Here is a 19,350-nt window from a genome sequence, read left to right as displayed (position 1 = left end):
CACTAACATGAGCCAGATGATTTAGCTCTGCTTGCTTAGCAGAACCAGTGGAAATTTGAGCCATAGGATTCTTAACTAAGAAGTTAAGGAAGTGAATTCTTTTTCTCTGCTATCACAAATAATACTTTCAGAGGAAAGTAAGTCAATTTCTGAGAAATTGGGGTTTTTGAAGCGTTTTAGAACAAATGTATATTGTCTTTTCAGTTAGGTTTTATTGCAGTTATATCTCTGAATGAGAATGCTTATGAACACAGTTTTTTAAAGTATTTAAGTCTGTCCAAATAAATTTTTAATTACTTGTAATTCAATAAAACCATTAATAAAAACCATTGTCTTCTCAAAAGCTAGACTGGCCTACTGCATCTGCATTGACTCCATTCCTATTTGTCATAATGTCATTATCATCCTCACCGCTTTCTGTAATACGCTACTGTGCCAGGTAAAGACAAAGCAAGAACTTGGGTTTGGATATACTGCAAAAATTTTACATTTTCTACTTCTCCTCTCCACAAATATGTAAACAGAATACAGAAAAATCTTGAGTATATTCAGTTAAATTTGCCTTATCCTGGATTTTCCTTAGATTTATATTTTCTGAGCCAGAAACACATATTTTAACATTTACCTTTAAAGTCTCCTAGGAATTTAGTTCTATTTATATAACTAAGATAACTTTTACTGTTTATTTTCCCCAGTGATTTCATGCACAAAAGACATAACCCTTTCATCATAGGTGATGCCTCACAAAGTGATTTGGACATGTAAGCCAGATAGAAAATAAGGTCATAAACATATTTATTTATGATAAAAGAAAGTAGAAAAAAGACTGAAACTGTAACTTTCAGTTTTAATTTCTTTGTAGCATTGGTGGTAAGGCTAGCCTAACTTATTCTCCTTTCCTTACTTTTTCTGGAACATAATATGTGTGAGGATGTGGATGTCTTAATATGAATTTTAAGTTACAATTTCCAGTCCCCAATACTGATTATAAATTTATCTATCTGTTCCTTCCTTCCAGGGCCTTTTATCCTAGGGTATTAGCTTTATTTATAAAATTCTAGTGCTTTATGTTTGTAACTTTGCCTTTTTATATTTAGGATTTTTATTAAACATCATAGCTTACAGTATTAGCTTTGAGTATTGAGTGAACCATTTAAGATATATTTTATATCATTAATGTTAAGAATAAAAGTTAAAAAGATCTCTACAGAGTAATAGTCAAAGATTGATGGCATGTATTTGGTGACCATTGATCATTACTATGTTTATTCTTATCCTTCTGTGTTATATTACTAGAATTTAGGGCTGCCGCAAGTATTCTTTAACCCTTGTTCTGTTTAGTTATTCTTAAATTATGCATTATTTAAATATAGGAGTTCTCTATTTTAAGTACTTTTGTCCTGGAGTTTCCCTTAGTTTTGGCACAATAGAAGAAACACTCATAGTGATCTCTTATCTCATACTGCTATTATTTTTATGGGCACACAGTAATTTTATTTCCTGTGTACTCTAAAGAACCATGAAGTTAGGGTAGTAAATGTGTAGTTGATAAGATTATCATTCTGATGAAAGTAAAGTCCATTTGCTCTGTTCTTATGAGGTATAAAGTCTGTGGGTGTGCTTTAGGCTATGAAGTTAATTTTTTTTGTTTCATTTACTTATAAATATTTATAACCACTTCACTTTCATTTAATTCAATGTAAATTATAGTTAAATGGAAAATTAAGCATAGCAAATATAGGCTGTTTTTTATACTTGTAAACCTTGTTTAAGGAAAGTGAAGTTAATAGTCTTAAAAATGTATAAATATAAAGAGTGATTTATTACTGTAAATTGTCTGATAAAATGTATTCACTGTGCCATGCTATCTTATGCATATAATTTCTATAAGCCTGTATGCTTTCTTATCCTTTTATTTGAAATTAAATCTCTGTGAACATCTCAGTGATTTTGTCAGAATAATTGTAAGAAAAGTACAGCACTTTTATTTGAATTACGAAAATGATATTCTAGTCTGTAAATATGATGCTGTGTGCTTGATTTGTGAATTTATTTGAAATGCATTTCTCATTATATATTTTGACAATTAGGAGTTTGAAAGAACCCAGGAATTAGATTTCTTTTTTAAAAAGTAGTGAGTAACTTCTCTTTTAATTAATTAACCTTCTTCCCTCTCAAGAATGTAATGCTTCATTATTGAGGTACCTGGGTGGCTCAGTCGTCTAAGCATCTGTCCTAAGCTCAGGTCACAATCTCATGGCTCATGGGTTTGATCCCCACGTCAGGCTCTGTGCTGACCACTCAGAGCCTGGAGCCTGCTTTGGATTTTGTGTCTCCCTTTCTCTTTGCCCCTCCCCTGCTCACACTGTCTTTCTCAAAAATAAATTAAAAAAAAAAAAAAAAAGAATATAATGCTTCATTCTTAAAAAGAAAATAGAAAACTACACATGACAGCTTTATAAATACAGGGAATCTTTTTCTTATAAATAATACATGTTTTAAAATTCACATTGGTGTTTTATCAAACTTACCTGTCAGACTAAGCAGTTTACTTACATTTTATAAATGCACTCCAAGTGGCTAATTTTTTTTATTAAAAACATTTTTTAATGTTTATTTTTGAGAGAGAGAGAGTAGGAGCTCAAGTGGGAGAGGGGCAGAGAGAGAGAGGGAGACACAGAATCTGAAGCAGGTTCCAGGCTCTGATTCAGGCTGTGAGCTGTCAGCACAGAGCCTGACATGGGGCTCAAACCCACAAAACATGAGATGACTGAGCCACCCAGGCACTCCTAAGTGGATAATATTTTAATGCAGGTTCATTCAGAATGTTACTAGGCTTACAACAGATAATAAAGCCAATATATGCAAAAAGCACCAGAAGGAATTCACTATAAGAGATAAAAATTTGAGAAAATTTGTGTATATTTTATGGATTTTTATTTTAACCCTTAAAAGGTAATGCAGTTGCTAGGATATTTCAGTTAACACAGTTTATTTGAAAGGAGGAGAACTCCAACTGTAAAAGGAATTACACTTGCCATAAAATCCATGGAAATCTTTTGAAAAAAGTAGGTCAGATTTCAGTTTTACTGGCTTTGACATTTTAGGAACTCTTCCGAATGGAAGGAAACTCTTACATAACATAGGTAGCAGACTGACAGAACTGCTAAATAGGACGGAGTGAGGCTTTGTTGCTGATCAACTTTTTGAATCCCAGTCTTTCTCTTGCATATAGAGATGAAAGAATCACTGGATAAGAACATTTTTCATTTAAGATGCCTGGTCTTTTTTCTGATCTTCCAAAGAGCCTCCAAAGATACTTCAGTTATGGATTTTTCTTTCCAAGTATCCAAACAGACTTCTGATATAAGCAACATTTTAAAGCTGTCTTGCCTTGAACTTTGCCAAAAAACCCTTTTTATGAGACATTTGAGATGCTTTAAATCAAGGATTAGGGGGGCGCCTGGGTGGCTTAGTCGGTTAAGCGGCCGACTTGGGCTCGGGTCATGATCTCGCGGTCCAGGAGTCCGAGCCCCACGTCGGGCTCTGTGCTGACAGCTCAGAGCCTGGAGCCTGTTTCGGATTCTGTGTCTCCCTCTCTCTGACCCTCCCCCGTTCATGCTCTGTCTCTCTCTGTCTCAAAAATAAATAAACATTAAAAAAAAATTAAAAAAAAAAAAAGATTAGGGAAAATTTGTATTTCAATTTAGAAAGGAATTAGCAAAATTGTGATGAGATATGTTGGGTAATGTGATTTTAAATAAAGAGAAGTAGCATTACATTTCAGAATTGCATGCCTTCAGCCTATTTCATTTACATTTCTCTCAAAGGAGATATTAAAAAGAATGAGTTCTTTTTTTTTCTCATTTGTCTATCTCTGTAGTATTCCCTTCTTTCAATGACTAGTTTTGTTTATATAGCTGTACACATTTTAAATTGTTGATATAGTTAAATAGCCTTATGGTAGTGAAGAGCTGCTTTTTAAATTTCCACACTGTATTTATACTTTGTAAGGATAAGTTGGTGATTGGAGACTGAGTTTTCTCTGTTTGAAAATGTTACTGCTTGAGGTCAGGAAATAATTGATATTAGATGTATTTGTCCAAGGTTATTTAGTAGAAGCTGGAAGACAATGATTAGACAAATATTTGTGCCATTCTATATACCAGAGAAAGAATAATGTACAATTCAAGTTAATACATATTAAAATTAAATGTGCATCTTTATAGAAAATTAATGATTATTATATAAGTGATACTATTATTGGAAAGATACACACTTAAGAAACATATAATATGCCATCTTACATGATATGAAGAAAATTGGATTTGTGCTCACTGAAGAATAAATAAATATTCAAAATGAGATGATGATCAGGCTTGCCATAGCCAGTATTTATGAAGTGAAATAAATACTGTTTATTTCATTGACTTCAAGTATAAATGGAAAGGATACCAAATATATGCCTGGACCTATTTATATATTAATGATTATAACTTTGCTACACTATTTTTATGTAAAAAAAGAATTCATCATTCTGATTGCAAATGATAAAATATAATTTGCATTAATTCTATAGTATTTTGTAATGTAAGTTGGTTAGATAAGTATGTGTTATAATACAGACACGCTTTGAAATTGCCTAAGTAAGCAAAGTGTATTTGCAAATTTATGTCTGGCATTTAAAATAAATGCTTATTTCAGTGGTATAAATTAGGTTAAGTATTTAATCATGTATTAGAGAGTTTTGCAGGTTCATATATTTACCCTACTTTGTGTCAGTAGTCAGTTTTAGAATAAAATAGAATTATTATCCAATAAGTAAAAACCAGATTCTTTTATCAGTTAATCTGTTGTATAAGAATGGGTTTATCACCAAAGTGTATTGTGTATATGAGAATAAAAAACTACATGCAACTGTAATTTTTAGAGATAGTAATTATGGCTATTATCACATGAAAATACTTTATTACACAGACATGCTGAATATATTGGGAAAAAATGTTGTTTTGTAACACAATTATAAACTGAAAAATTTCATGCCATTAAAGATGTCTGTCTCTAATATGATAGAGAAAATAAAATGCACAAAGGAACACAACTTGTTGACAGTTAAAAGTACACACTAAATTTATGTGGGTTTTGGTCAGAATAAAAATAAATAGATGATAGCAGTTGTAATTGGAGCCATTTTTAGAAATTAAGCAAATAGTGCATTGCTTATATAAAATATAGTTCATTTTAAAATAAAAGTAATTATAAATAAGTGAGATTTTACTATGCCCCTGGAAGGCAAATATTGCAGATGTTAAGATTTCCAATTCTGCCATTTACTAAGTTGTCATTTAATCTTCCTGAATTTTAATATCCTCATTGGTAAAGTGGACTTGTGTGAATTAAGTTAGGTTTATATTTAGATGTATAATATAAATTTTGAGCTGCTGTGCAAAGGAAATATGTAGCATATATGCATGATCCTTTGTCTTAGTTTGGGCCACTATAACAAAATATCATAGACTGGGTGGCTTAACCAACAAACATTTGTTTCTCACAGTTCTGGAAGCTGAGGAATCCAAGATCAAGAAGCTAGTAGTTTTTGCCCACAGCAAACTGTATGCGTACATGGCAGAGAGAGAAGCAAGAGAGGAAGCAAGCTCTCCTGTCTGTTATAAAGGCACAAATCCCATTATGAGAGTTCTACCTCTATAACCTAATTATTTCCTACTACCATCACATCAGGGATGTGAATTTTGGAGGGACACAAACATTCAGTCCATACATTATTATTTCTAAAAGTGTGCTGTGACATAATGTAATACATATACTAATATACATAAGATATCTAAAATAAAGATACAAGGACCAGAAGCCATATAAAGAGAGGCAAAGATAAATCATTTAAGAATCAGGGATAATATACTTACCATAATAAGCACTAATTTAATTTGAGCTTCTTGGCAGCCAGGGTGAAAAAAAAAGTTGTTATGCTAAGTAATTTTTATTTTATGCTAGGGAGAAATAGTCTAGTTCCTTGGTCAAAAAAAAAAAAAAAAAAACAAAAACTGTTGAGACAAATGCTAGAAGAGATTTATCACTGGGATATCAGCTCCCTAGATGAATCTGTACACATCCCTCTTAAAATATGCAGAGGATATTGGCTGTCATTGGAGACAGCATCTTCAATAATGGCTGTATAAAAATTGCCCAGATAGTCTCCATATGATTGTTTCTTATACCAAATCTTCAACAGAATCCCAGAAATAATACTGAATACTTTGTTTTAATTGGACATCATAGCCCAGATATATTATTTTTTAGTGAACTGGAAGCATACAACTTAAAAATTTGAAATTTTGACTTGAATGTATTTTCTAGTTTATTTTCAGCCAAAATACAGTTTTACTTTGTTTGTACTCATTGTACATGCTCAATTTCTATGTTGTATAATGTATCCACGTTTCTTTTTTCTGAGACCAAAAAAAAATGCTTATCTTTTATTTTTAAGCCTGTTATCAATTTGATAAAAATCTGATTTGCATGAAAGTGAATATTTAAAAATACCACATATTGAGGGTGGCTGTATGAATCTATATATGTGATAAAATTGCTTGGAACTATACATGTCCATACACATACACAAGTGCCTATGAAACCTGATGAAATCTGAACAAGGTCTGTGGGTTGTATCAGCGGCAGTTTCCTGGTTGGGGTATATTGTATTAAAGTTGTGTAAATGTGACCCTTCGAGTGAGCTGGAGCTACATGGGACCTTTCTGTACTGCTTTTTTTTTTTTTTTTTTTTTTTTTTTTCGGTTTCCTTGAGCATCTAATTATTTCAAAATCAAAAGTTTAAAAAACTCCTTATATCTGAGAGGCATACATGTTCTCTCTTGTATGTGAAATGACCTTGTTTCTTTCAACTCTACTTGTAGTGTGGAGGAAATTATATATATATATATATATATATATATATATATATATATATATATACACACATACACACACACACACACTTATGCATGTATACACATGCATATGAAATTTTAAAGTATGATCTACAGCAATAACTGTTGGGGTTTTTAAGGTTTTGTTTGTTTTGGTTTACTGGGTTTGCGCAATTAAAATGGAGGATACAGTTGCCTCTATTTTTTTCTCCCTTCAAATTTTCAAATTTGACTTTCAGGAAAAAATCAACAAAAATTGCTAGTCCCAAAATAAGATTTAGGGAATTTATTTTATTTTATTTTATTTTATTTTATTTTATTTTATTTTATTTATTATTTTACTCTATTTTTTGTCAAGTTAGCTAGCATACAGTGTATACAGTGTGCTCTTGGCTTCAGGAGTAGATTTCGGTGATTCATCACTTACATAAAACATCCCAACAAGTGCCCTCCTCAGTGCCCATCATCCATTCTCCCCCCACACCTCCCCACTCCCTTCCACCCTTTATCTTTCCCTTCCCCCGTAGTCTTCTATGAAGTTTCTCAACTTCCACATATGAGTGAAAACATAATGGTATCTGTCTTTCTCTGACTTATTTCACTTAGGATAATATGCTCCGGTTCCATCCACGTTGTTGCAAATGACAAGATTTCATTCTTTCTCATTGCTGAGTAGTATTCCATTGTATATATAAACTACATCTTCTTTATCCATTCATCAGTTGATGGACCTTTGGGCTCTTTCCATAATTTGGCTATTGTTGATAGCACTGCTATAAATATTGGTGCATGTGCCTCTGTGTCAGCCACTGCTATATCCTTTGGATAAATTCCTAGTAGTGCTATTGCTCTGTCTTAGGGTAATTCAGTCTTTAATTTTTTGAGGAACCTCCACACTTTTCCAGAGTGGCTGCACCAGTTTGCATTCCCACTAACAATGCCAGAAGGTTCCCCTTTCTTAAGGAGAGGGAATTTATACTCTCAAGTCTTAGAGCAGGTAATGAACAAGTTACAACTTATTAGCCTCTGCCTTCTATGCAACCTATGGTGATAGGTTACACATTAGCATTCCTAGTCTCAGGAGAATTTCTGTGTTTGGCCACAAGCCTCTACTTCAGGTGAGATTTCTGGTAAGTATCAGCCTTTAAGTAGTTTATAATTTACCCTTGTTCTAGAAAACCAATGCAAATAATGTGAGGGGGAAAATGATTTTGCTGATAATCACTTCTGTTTCTGTCCAAGTGTGTCTCTTATATTTAAGGAAGTTGTAGTGTATTCATTGTATTGAAGCATGTATATCAATGTTAAAAAACAGGGTACTATGTAACAAATGCTAAAAGAGGTTAATAATATAGGTCTAGGAAGGAGCTCATTTGTGATTGAGCTCTTTCAATAGTATCCATGAAAAAGAAGGCATTTAATCTGCATAGGATTTCAACCTGTGGAGAGAATGTTAAAGGATTTTTTCAGGAGCACAGAAAAGCCTTTTAAAAGATAGATAATATAATGGGGTGATGTCTCAGGAACCCAGGTTAGGGAAGAGCTTCTGTAATGGGGAGCCGTTGAAGGTATTTCAGCAAAAGAATGAAATGTTCAAATTGATACAATAGACAAAGTTAATTTGAAAGAGATGTACATTATAAGATAGGCAGCCATTCTTAAGAAGTGTGCATCTGAAAACACTTAGGGAACATTTTCAAAATACGTTTTTGTAGTCATACGCTAGAACAAGTAAATCATCAGCATCTCTGAGGCTACAATACAGCCTATTGTATACATATTCTGCAAAAGCTCCCTAAATGATTCTGATGCACATTCCTACTTAAAAATCATTGGGCAGTGGACTAGATGAAGAATAACCACTTAAAAAGCTTTTTTCCCCCTTTTTCAACTTGAGGAACAAATGAAAGAGAGAACAGGAAGGAAGAGAGAGAGAGAGAGAAAGAGAGAGTGTGTGTGTGTGTGTGTGTGTGTGTGTGTAGAATCAAAAAAGGTATCATTTAAGAGGAAGGAGTCCATGGGTCCAGAATTTGAATCAAGATAATACCAACAAGAGACATCAATAGTGAGATCCCATCTAGGTGAATATGTTTGGAGGTGTGTTGAACCTGAAGTGCTGTTGTCACATTCTGGTGAACGTGCTTTAGGATTCATGCATTTACGAGTGATCGTTGACCCATGAGAATAGAAGAAACGCTTAAAGGAAAACAGCCATATTTAGGATGTAGAAGACATGAAGGAGCTTGTGAAGAAGCACTGAAAGATTCAGGGAAATAAATTTATTTCTTGTCATGGATTTCATAGAGTTGGTGGTAAACAGTGTCAAGTACTGCCAAGAAAAAAAATACTGAATTTTGATGACTGGAGAAAGAGACATTCATATTTTAAAAGACATCTTTAAGTTGAGTCTTGTTTAGAGAGAAGTCAAATTTCAAGGGCTATGGTAAGTAATGAGGAAATGAAGGGGGAATATTAACTTTCTGGAAGTTTAACGAGAAAAAAAGAGATGAGTAGTTTGAGGGAAGGGCCGCACTCTGAGAGTGATATAGAGCACTGGAGAGAGGAACATATTTGTTAGGCTAGAACCTGTGGACAAGGACAGAGTAAATCTCTTATAGGGAATAACTGATGGAGAAAGATCATGGATGAAAAGAGGAGAAATGAAATCATGAACCCAAGTAAATCTGGTATTATAGAAAACTGTCAGAAGATAGGTGAAAGTATAAAAAAAAAATGTTAAGGCAGTAAAGAGGGCAATCAGAATAGTGTTTCTGGCATGGCCTCCTATCTTCCCAATAAAATAGAAGTCAAGTCCATCTGTCAGTAAAAGTCAGCAGCAAGGCAATAGTAGGAAACTTGTGGTGTGGGGGGAAAGTTGAGAATTGGGGCTGTGGGGCATGATATCAACTGTCATGAAGATAGAATTTTTTAAATAACTAAATAATAGTGGAGGTTTACTGTGGTTACACATCTTGATTTTTGCATCCATGTGTCAATGTGTGTTGTGCACTTAAAATGTATGTAGACTATAAGGAGTTATTTTGTACTTTGATGTCTGGACAGGAGGAAAAAAACACTGAAAATAATTTGAAATTGATACTTCAGCTTTATAGAAGCATATACTTGGATCAGAATGGGAAAAAAAGTGAGGCAAAAAGAGGAGGAAGCCATTGCAGTAGGCCAGGTGTGATGTGGTAAAAACTGACTACAACAGAAGGAATGAAATTATAATATGAATTGAGATTAGATTGTTTATTATCAGTGTGGTTTATTTTTGCAAAGTAAAACATGCACTGGATTTATACAGTGCATGAAGGGTTAAACCTGAAGGGTTTAAATAACCCTTCAGATAGTTTACATGTTGAGGAATTGTGATCTTTTCCGTTTTTATACTTGCTATCACATTCAGATGCCTCTTGTTATTAAAGTGGCATTTAAAACTCAAAGATTCTTTAAATTTTTACCTTGATAATTGTAGGGCAAAGGACACATTACAGAGCTGCTTTTTTCCAATACTTCATTAGTTTCCAAGTACTATAAAGATGTGACTGTCTTGTTAAAAAGAGATGGAATAATCATTTTCAAGCAGTTGTTACCAATTTTATAGATATGAAGGTGGAGACAGCATTTGAGAAAGTGTTGCATGTGACAGAAATATTAGATGATTTTTCTTGAGTTCAATAAGAAGTCATACATAGTTGCCAAATTAATTTTTTTTTTTTTTTTTTTTTTTTTGTCCCCTGGATACCAGGCTCCTTCCTAGTCTCTGAGTCAAAGCCTGAATGGCCTTTGGAATTTTTCTTTCCTGAATAACAAGTCTTAGGGTGGGGAAAGTCTAATTTATAAAGTTCTTCAAAAATAAGATTTGTTTTTGCTTAAAACTTTCCCCCCTTTATTACCTTAATTTCACCATTAAAGATGAAGTCAACATTTAGATATAGTAAACATAAAATTTTCAGTCTGCTTATGAGAACCTTGTTAATACAGGTTATCCTCTGCTCTTAATTGTGTTCTGTTTTAATTTTTCAATTTTTGTTCTTTGTAACCAAGCTGAAGTACTGAGAAGTCTCTCTGTTCTTAATCAGTAGTCTCTGCTGCATGTTGCAGATATTTCCCTTGGCTGGGAGGGAATATAAAAGATAAATGCTATTTGAAAGTGAATAATTCACATTCTTCTTGCTGGCTGGAATAAATGTTTGTATCTTTCCCAAAACCGTGCTGTTGTCAGTTCAAGTTAAATTTTAAGTCGTAACTGTATATACATGTGGGCACACATACACACATACATATACATAACCTAGCATTTCTTTTAAGTATGAAATGGTTTCATACAAAAGCCTCTCTCATATGTAAAATAATTGGAATAAAATTTAGTTTTGATCTTGAGCAGTTTAGACTTATAAAGTAGAATAATAAATTATTTACATTGTAACCCAAAAGCTATTCAGAAATCATTTAAGGTAATTTTATGGAATTAATTGAGTTTAATTATTGTATAATTTTCTTATAATCTGCAGTTACTTAGTCTTTTGCTAATAAAATGATAGTATAGAAATATAAAAATAAACGGAGTAATTTCAGTGATTTCTTGGTGATTCGTGGATGCTCTATTATTTAAAGGCTTTTTGAAAAAAAGGATTATCAAACAGTTTTGGCTAATGTAAGAAATCTATTGACTGCAGAAATTAGCACAAGTATCATCAGGCGCCCCAGAGCTTTGTCTATCAGATGCCATGTTGTGACCTAATTTTAAACTGCATCTGTGGAACTAGTGCTTTCTTCCTGATCCTGCATTATAAATGTAAATATGTAAATGTATTTGAAATTTTCCTGCATAAAGACAAAATTTAAACCTGAATATTATACTGTGCCACAAAATTGCAAGTTTGATGCTTTTTTGATATGTGAGTATTTATTTAATGATCATGGTTTTTTCTTCATGACTCCTTTTTGTAATTTCACTGATGTAATATTTATAGCTTTTACTTTTATATCTAGTCTTTCATACATTTTACCTGCACCTGGTTCATGAATAAGTTGCTTTTTGAGTTCCAGAAAAGATACTGATAGATTCACATTTTTCGTTTAAATGCTTAAGACATATTTGAATAAACTAACAAAGATTTAACCTGTTGAACCATCCTTTCAGTCAGTCTTTTATATGACATAGGAAAAAATTTATCACTACTAGGAAGATTAGATTTAGAAACATGCCTTTATGTCATTGAAGACATGTATTTATGTTCCTGCCTCTGGAAAGTCTCAGCATCTACACCATGGGTCATATGGTTTGAGTGTTTTTATTCCAGTAGTGATGATGAGTAAATCCCTGGAAATTCTCACTTTGTGTCTTTGTATTCTTTTGTGTATATGGATGCACCAAGTACTTTAATCAACAAATATTGATTGAGCCCACTGTGTTCAGGGCACTATGCCAGTGATGGGCATCATAGGAGAAAATAAGAGCAAGAAATTCACATCCTTGTGGGGCTTACACAGGAGGCAATAAAGAAGTAAATAGTACAAGAAGAAAATATTTACAGACTGTGGTCATTGATATCAAAGGAATAAGCAAGATGATGTAACGGAGAGAATCTGAAGGTGAAGAAAGTTGTCTCTGAGGATGTTATTTGAGCTGAAGTCTGAGAAATGAGAATAAACTATTTAAAGAGAAGGGGAAGAATATTTCTTTAGAAGTATAGCAACTGCAAAGCCCTGAGTGAGGAAAGAACTTACTGTGTTTAAAGAACAGAAAAGAGATCAAGATAAAGGAGCTGCGGTGTACAGGAAGAGTATTGTACAAAAACATGGAAGAAATAAGACCTAGGTCATAGAGAACCTTGTGGATTATTCTAGAGTAATAAGAATTTATCAAAGGGGATCTGATTCGGGTTTTAAAAACCTCACTCTTGGAGCTGCATGGAAAGTGGGTTGAAAAGAATGGAAGTTGAGTAGTAAGATGGAAGCATGGAGACCCAATTGTGAGACTTGTAGTTGTCGTTGTTCAGGCAAGAGGGAAGGGTGACCTGGTTTAGGATTATGGTAGTGAGGATGATGGAAGGCATCAGAAGAATTTGAGAAGTATTTGCAGTGGTGGATGGATCAGGAATGTGAGAATAAGAGAGAAATCAAGAGTAATGTCTAGATTTGGAGCTTCAGCAGCTAGTCAGAGGTTAGGGCAGTTTACTGATACAGGAGAGAACAAAGATTGTTTTCTTATATTTTTCTGACTTTTGCTCTTACTGCTGCTTGTTTTTCTGGGGGCAGTAATAAGTCTGAGTTTTTTATAGAGATACACAAGAGGAAATGATAGGTGGGCAATTTCTATATCTTTATATTCATGTACATTTTGGGGATAAAAGTTTAGGTAATTTTTTGCATTTAGCATAATATTCAGATTATACTTGGATAGGTGGTGTAGATTCGGAAAAAAAAATAGAAAGCTTAAGGGAGTAAAGCTAGAATTCATCATTTTTAAAATAATGATTTTTTTAAGTACAAGAAACTTCTAGAATAAGTCATCTATTCCACCCCTTCCAAATTTTACAGGAAAGGAAACTGAGTCCTGAGAGTTCAAGTGATTTTTCAGGTTAGTGTTAAACTAAAATCCATTTCTCTGGTTCATTGTCTCTGTAAGTACTATATTTGAAGAAGTTATCACTTTCATAAATACATACTTCATTAAGTACATTTATGCTTCAATTTTTTTAATTTTTTTTAAATGTTTATTTATTTTTGAGACAGAGACAGAGCATGAATGGGGGGGGGGGGGGGCAGAGAGAGAGGGAGACACAGAATCCGAAGCAGGCTCCAGTCTCGGAGCTGTCAACACAGAGCCTGATGCGGGACTTGAACCCATGGACCGTGAGATCATGACCTGAGCTGAAGTCGGACGCTCAACCGACTGAGCCATCCAGGCGCCCCAATTTATGCTTCAACATTAACGGTTCAGCTCTTAGAATTGCAGATATAGGGGGAAAATTGCAGCTATAGGAATATGCTGTAAGAATTTTGCTAAAAGCTAATCCTAAACCAACATTTTGTTTAATCTGTTAAAAATCACAAAAATAAACTTTACCTAATTGAAAGAGATGGAGCAGAACCAAGTGAGGAGGGGAAAGCTCCTTACATTTTTCCAAATTTGAAAATGTTATGTAAAACATATGTATGTGCATAAATATGCTTTATTATCATATTTGATCCTTTACTTTTGTCATTTTCTATAAATGTAGAGGAGTCTATGAAATACTTCCCTGTTTATTCACTGGGAAATAAAAGACACTGTGATTTCATTAGGATTCTTAGTAAAACTAAGGAAAGCCATGTAACAATCTGAGAGTTTTATTGTTCTCAAACCAGTTAGACAAACATAGGTTTTCAGACAAATATCTGTTGCTTTGTCTTATTTCTTCTGTATACAAAGTGATAGATGATAAAATTTAAAATTATACTGTCTTTAATAATTGTCTGAAAAAATTCTTCCATTCCTGGCATGAAGAATGATAGGAATTTATACACATCTTACATATTTTTAACAAATATTTTTTCTAATGTTTATTTATTTTGGGGAGACAGAGACAGAGTATGAGCAGGGTGGGGGGCAGAGAGAGGGGGAGACACAACTGGAAGGAGGCTCCAGGCTCTGAGCTGTCAGCCTAGAGCCTGACACGGAGCTCGAACTCACAGGCTATGAGATCATGACCTGAGCTGAAGTCGGAGCCTTAACCAACCGAGCCACCCAGGCGCCCCAAAAAATATTTTAAAATTAAGTTTTGATCAACTTTTACTGATTGATACGCTTTTAAATTTGTCTAATTTATTGGCATTGTAAAGTGATCTTTTCTTTTTACTAGCTCACTAACAGAAAATTGTTTTTTGGATACTGTGCTTTGATGAAATAAATTGAGGATTTATTTATTTTTAATATAAGTCTGTTAGCATATAGTGTGATAATGATTTCAGCAATAGAATTTAGTGATTCATCACTACGTATAACACCCAGCGCTCATCCCAACAAGTGTCATCCATATAGCCCAGTCCCCCACCCAGCACCCCCACCAGCAACCCTCAGTTTGTTCTCTGTATTTAAGTCTCTTGTGGTTTGTCTCCCTTTCTGTTTTTATATGATTTTTGCTTCCCTTCCCTTATCTTCATCTGTTTTGTATCTTAAATTCCTCATATGAGTGAAGTCATATGATATTTGTCTTTCTCCGACTGACTTAATTCCCTTAGCGTAAATAAAGTCTGGTTCCATCTATGTTGTTGCAAATGGCAAGATTTCATTCTATTTGATTGCTGAGTAATATTCCATTGTATATATTCCATTGTATATGCGTGCACACACACACACACACACACACACCCCACATCTTCTTTATCCATTCATCAGTCGATGGATTTGGGGCTCTTTCCACACTTTGGCTATTGTTGATAGTGCTGCCCTAAACATTAGGGTGCATGTACCCCTTCAAAACAGCACTCCTGTATCCTTTGGATAAATACCTAGCAGTGCAATTGCTGGATAATAGGGTAGTTCTATTTGAAATTAAAAAAAAAAAATTTTATTAGTTTTCTTTAGTTTTGAGAGGCAGAGAGAGAGCATGAGTGGGGGAGGGGCAGAGAGAGAGGGGAACCCACAATCTGAAGCAGGCTCCAGGCTCTGAGTTGCCAGCACAGAGCCGATGCAGGGCCCGAACTCACGAACCGTGAGATCATGACCTGAGCTGAAGTCGGACGCTCAACTGACTGAGCCACCCAGGTGCCCCTCTATTTTTAATTTTTTGAAGAACCTCTATACTGTTTTCCACAGTGGCTGCACTAGTTTGCATTACCACCAGGAGTGCAAAAGTGTTCCTCTTTCTCTGCATCCTTGCCAACCTCTGTTGTTGCCTGAGTTGTTAATTTTAGCCATTCTGACAGGTGTAAGGTGGTATCTCATTGTGGTTTTGATTTGTATTTCCTTGATGATGAGTGATGTTGAGCATATTTTCATGTGTCTTTTGGCTATCTGGACGTCTTCTTTGGAAAGGTGTCTATTCATGTTTTTTGCCAATTTCCTCACTGGATTATTTGTTTTTTGGGTGTTGAGTTTGATAAGTTCTTTATAGATTTTGGATACTAACCCTTTATCTGATATATCATTTACATTTGCATTCCGTCGGTTGCCTCAGTTTAGCTGATTGCTTCACTGTGCAGAAGATTTTTTATCTTGATGGGGTCCCAGTAGTTCATTTTTGTTTTTGTTTCCCTTGCCTCAGGAGACATGTCAAGTAGGAAGTTGCTGTGGCCGAAGTCAAAGATGTTGTTGCCTATTTCCTCCTCTAGAATCTTGTTAGCTTCCTATCTTACATTTAGGTCTTTCATCCATTTTGAGTTTATTTTTGTCTATGGTGTAAGAAAGTGGTCCAGGTTCATTCTTCTGCATGTCGCTGTGCAGTTTTCCCAGCACCACTTGCTGAAGAGACTGTCTTTATTCCATTGGATATTCTTTCCTGCTTTGTCAAAGATTAGTTGGCCATACATTTGTGGATCCATTTTTGGGTTCTCTATTCTCTTCCATTAATTTGTGTGTCTGGTTTTGTGCCAGTACCATATTGTCTTGATGATTACAGCTTTGTAATTTAGCTTGAACTCCAGAATTGTGTTGCCTCCAGCTTTGGTTTTCTTTTTCAGGATTGCTTTTCCTATTCGGGGTCTTTTCTGGTTCCATACAAATTTTAAGATTGTTCTAGCTCTGTGAAGAATGCTGGTGTTATTTTGATAGGGATTGCATTGAATATGTAGATTGCTTTAGGTAGTATTGACATTTTAACACTATTCTTCTAATCCATGAGCATGGAATGTTTTTCATTTCTTTCTGTCTTCTTCATTTCTTTCATAAGCTTTCTATAGTTTTCAGTGTATAGACTTTTCACCTCTTTGATTAGGTTTATTCCTAGGTATTTAATGGGTTTTGGTGTAATTGTAAATGTTATCGATTCCTTCGTTTCTCTTTCTGCTGCATCATTATTGATGTATAGGAATGCAACCAATTTCTGTGCAGCAATGTTATATCCTGCGACTTTGCTGAATTCATGGATCAGTTCTACCAGATTTTTGGTGGAATCTTTTCGTTTTCCACATAGAGTATCATGTAGTCCGTGAAGAGTGAAAGTTTGACTCCCTCCTGGCTGATTAGGATGCCTTTTATTCATGGTGAGAGTGGACATATTTGTCGTGTTCCTGATCTTAGGGGGAAAGCTCTCAGTTTTTCCCCATTGAGGATGATTTTAGCTTTGGGTCTTTCGTATATGGCTTTTATGATCTTGAGATATGATTCTTCTACCACTACTTTCTTTCTTGAGGGTTTTTATCAAGAAAAAACATTTTGTCAAATGCTTTCTCTGCATCTGCTGAGAAGATAATGTGGTTCTTACTCTTTCTTTTATCAATGTGATGTATCACATTGATTGATTTGTGGATATTGAACCAGCCCTGCATCCAAGGAATAAATTCCAGTTGATCATGGTAGATAAGTATTATATTATTGGATCCAGTTTGCTGGTTTCTTGTTGAGAATTTTTGCATCATGTTCATCAGGGAAATTGGTCTGTAGTTCTCCTTTTTAGTGGGGTCTTTGTCTGGTTTTGGAATCAAGGTAATGCAGGCCTCTTAAAATGAGTTTGGAAGTTTTCCTTCCATCTCTATTTTTTGGAATAGCTTCCAAGGAATAGGCCTTAAATTAACTCTTCTTTAAATGTTTGATAGAGTTTCCCTGGAAATCCATCTGACTTAGACTCTTATGTTTGGGAGATTTTTGATTACTGAGTCAATTTCTTTACTGGTTATGTGTCTGTTCAAATTTTCTATTTCTTCCTGTTTCAGTTTTGGTAGTTTATATGTTTCTAGGAATTTGCCCATTTCTTCCAGGTGGCCCACTTTGTTGACATATAATATTCTGTTATTATTGCTTGTATTTCTGCAGTGTTAGTTGTGTCTCTTTTGTTTATGATTTTATGTATTTGGCTCCTTTCCTTTTCCTTTTTGATCAAGCTGGTTAGGGGTTTATCAGTTTTGTTAATTCTTTCAAAGAACCTCCTGAAGTCATTGATGAGCTCTACTGTTGTTTTGATTTCGATGCCATTGGTTTCTACTCTAATCTTTATTATTTCCCATTTCTGCTGGTTTGGGGCTTTATTTGCTGTTCTTTTCCCAGCTCTTTTAGGTGTAAGGTTAGATTGTGTATTTGAGACCTTTATTCCTCCTTTATGAAGGCCTGGATTGCCATATACTTCCCTCTTACAACTGCCTTTGCTGCACACAAGAGGATTTGGGCTGTCATATTTTCATTTTCATTGGCTTCCATGTAATTTTTAATTTCCTCTTTAATTTATTGGTTAAGCCATTCATTCTTTAGTAGGACGTTCTTTAATCTCCCAAGTAGTCATGACTTTCCAAATTATTTTGTGTGTGGTTGATTTTGAGTTTCATAGTGCTGTGGTCTGAAGATATGCAAGGTGTATCTTCTTGATCTTTTTGTACTTGTTGAGGGCTGATTTGTGTCCCAGTATGTGATCCACTGTGGAGAATGTTCCATGTGCACTTGAGAAGAATGTGTATTCTGCTTTAGGATGAAATGTTCTGAATATATCTGTTAAGTCCGTCCTGTCCAGTGTGTCATTCAAAGCCATTGATTCCTCGTTGATTTTCTGCTTAGATGATCTGTCCATTGCTGTAAGTGGGGTGTTGAAGTCCCCTACTATATAGTATTATTATCAGTGAGATTCTTTGTAATTAATTGATTTATATATTTGGGTGTTTTCATGTTGGGGACATAAATATTTATAATTGTTAGATCTTCTTTGTGGATAGACCCCTTGATTATGATATAATCTCCTACTTCATCTCTAGTTACAGTCTTTATTTTAAAATCTAGTTTGTCTGATATAAGTATGGCTACTCCATCTTTCTTTTGATGACCATTAGCATGATAGATGGTTTTCCATCCCCTACTTTCAGGGTGCAGATGTCTTTAGGTTTAAAATGAGTCTGTTGTAAGCAGCATATAGACAGGTCTTGTTTCTTATCAATTCTGATGCCCTATGTCTTTTGATTGGAGTGTTTAGTCCTTTGACACTTAGAGTAATTACTGAAAGATATGAAGTTAGTGTCATTGTGTTGCCTCTAGAGTTGGTGTTTCTGGTGGTGTTCCCTGGTCCTTTCTAGTCTTACTGCTTTTGGTCTTTTTTGTTTTGTCTTTTCTCCACTCAAAGGGTCCCCCTTAAAATTTCTTGCAGGGCTGGTTTAGTGGTCATGAACTCCTTTAGTTTTTATTTGTCTGGGAAACTCTCCTTCTATTTTGAATGACAGCCTTGCTGGATAAAGAATTCTGTCTGCATATTTTTTCTGATTCAGCCTGTTGAATATA

General features: G+C 34.4%; 1 protein-coding gene across 6 annotated transcripts in view; it reads left to right on the top strand.

Moving 5' to 3' along the window:
• RAP1GDS1 (Rap1 GTPase-GDP dissociation stimulator 1) overlaps positions 1-19,350 on the top strand; it is a 173,941-nt gene that overhangs the window by 75,487 nt on the left and 79,104 nt on the right. The gene's annotated exons all lie outside the window — the stretch shown is intronic.

The sequence above is a fragment of the Leopardus geoffroyi genome, chromosome B1 (assembly GCF_018350155.1).
Source record: "Leopardus geoffroyi isolate Oge1 chromosome B1, O.geoffroyi_Oge1_pat1.0, whole genome shotgun sequence".
NCBI lineage: Eukaryota > Metazoa > Chordata > Mammalia > Carnivora > Felidae > Leopardus > Leopardus geoffroyi.
This window is presented reverse-complemented; position numbering and strand designations above follow the sequence as displayed.